Source organism: Nanorana parkeri, unplaced genomic scaffold (assembly GCF_000935625.1).
Source record: "Nanorana parkeri isolate BGI_ZX_2015 unplaced genomic scaffold, ASM93562v1 scaffold2273, whole genome shotgun sequence".
NCBI classification, from domain to species: domain Eukaryota; kingdom Metazoa; phylum Chordata; class Amphibia; order Anura; family Dicroglossidae; genus Nanorana; species Nanorana parkeri.
The window spans coordinates 155,448-157,896 of NW_017308541.1; positions in this window are offsets into that span (position 1 = coordinate 155,448).

The window sequence follows — 2,449 nt, forward strand, 5'->3', positions numbered from 1 at the left end:
ACCATTTTATTCTATAGGGTCTTGGCATTCAGAAAATATATAATGTTTGGGGGTTTTAAGTCATTTTCAGGCCTAAAATGTGGAATATAACATGGGTGCAAAAAATTTAAAAAAGGCCTCAGTCATGAAGGGGTTAAATAGGCTTTAATTTGACATGACATATGCATATATAAATTCTTATTTTTTTATAAAAAATAAAAAAAATGGAAAAAAAACTAATATTTTTTACAGTTTTGGCCATAATAATGTGTACATAATTAGTGTAGCTAACAGAAAGTAATTCATAATAACATTTTTTATTTGTCCTAATTTATAGGGTATATCATATGTCTGGGATTTCATTTTATTTTGGGAGTTATAGGTCACAAAATGAAATACAACTTTAGTGTGGTACAATTTTAGAATGGGTTATGTGTGTTTCCTAACTTTAATAGCAGTCTCGGCGCTATATTTTCTTATAATTTTTTTAATGTATTTTATAAAACGTTTTCACTTTTTTTTTTACTTTTCCTTCACATATAGTCCCCATAAACTACCTGTGAAGTGGCCGATCTGTACGCTGCATACAACTCTGATATAGAACTCTGATATAGAACTCTGATATAGAACTCTGATATAGAACTCTGCTATAGAAACTCTGCTATAGAACTCTGCTATAGAACTCTGATACAGAACTCTGATACAGAACTCTGATATAGAACTCTGATATAGAACTCTGATACAGAACTCTGATATAGAACTCTGATATAGAACTCTGATATAGAACTCTGATATAGAACTCTGCTATAGAACTCTGCTATAGAACTCTGCTATAGAACTCTGCTATAGAATGATGTATACAACTCTGATATAGAAACTCTGATATAGAACTCTGATATAGAACTGTGATATAGAATGCTATATACAACTCTGATATATAACGCTGTATACAACTCTGGTATAGAACGCTGTATAGAACTCTGATATAGAACTCTGCTATAGAACTCTGCTATAGAACTCTGCTATAGAACTCTGATATAGAACTCTGATATGGAACTTTGCTATAGAACTCTGCTATATAACTCCGATATAGAACTCTGATATAGAACTCTGCTATAGAACTCTGCTATAGAACTCTGATATGGAACTGTGATATAGAATGCTGTATACAACTCTGATATAGAACGCTGTATACAACTCTGGTATAGAACTCTGATATAGAACTCTGATAAAGAACTCTGCCATAGAACTCTGCTATAGAACTCTGCTATAGAACTGTGATATAGAACGTTGTATACAACTCAGATATAGAACGCTGTTTACAACTCTGATATAGAACTCTGATATAGAACTCTGATATAGAACTCTGATATAGAACTCTGATATAGAACTCTAATATAGAACTCTGATACAAAACTCTGCTAAAGATTCTGTGGTCAGGTGCAAGTCTTTACCCAATTAAAGCTTCAGAAGGTGCATTGCCTTGTGGGATGTTGCGCGGTCGAACATCCCACAAAGACTGTGCATTCAGCGAACACTCGAACTAGCAATGTTCGAGTCGAACTCATGTTTGCGTCCAGAGTCTGCTCGAGCAAGGAAGGAAACAGGAGCAAACATGGCAACAAACTAATTGTGATATGATACCAAGATAGGCACCAGGGAAGGAAAATCGCGAGGGGGACCGCTGAACCGTGCACAGGAGAAGCCGCTACTTGCTCTGAAGGACACCTGAGGAAAGGTGAGGCGATGCGGGTGAGATATGTCTCTTTATGCCCGGTCTCTGTCGGGGGAGATCAAGGTCTTCCGTGTGAGGCGATTGTGGACCAGAGAAATACCCTTCTGATGGGCTATATTTACTCACTGCATCTGGTGAGTACTCAATGCCTGGGGGGTTGCTGGATTAAAAGGAAAATAATAGAAATAACTTTCCCTTTTCACCACTAAAAGGTTTTTTTTATTGAACACTGTCACTTTTCCACTGATACTTGTTATTACATTTCGGTACTGGTATTAAGTATCAGTCCACAACTGACACAGAATATATTTTGCTTGTTACATTGTGATTTATCCTTTTTGAATTGTTTTTCACAGGCTTTAACCGTTCCAAATTTTTTCACTGATAATTCTTGATGTTAGCACACTTTTTAGTTATACTCATTACAAAGTTTTGAATCTGAACACATTTATTACACGTGTTTTATATATTGACAATTATATTTCTAATTCACTAATTTGTATATCTATTACCATATTAGGAATATTGTTTTTCGCTCACTTTTAATGCTAGACCACCACTTTTGATTTATTTTATCTAATATATATATCTATATATATCTATATATATATATATATATATACACCCTGTTTCCCCGAAAATAAGACCTACACCAAAAATAAGACCTAGTACTATTTTTGGGAATTGCTAAAATATAAGACCTACCCCGAAAATAAGACCTAGTTGTGACCATTC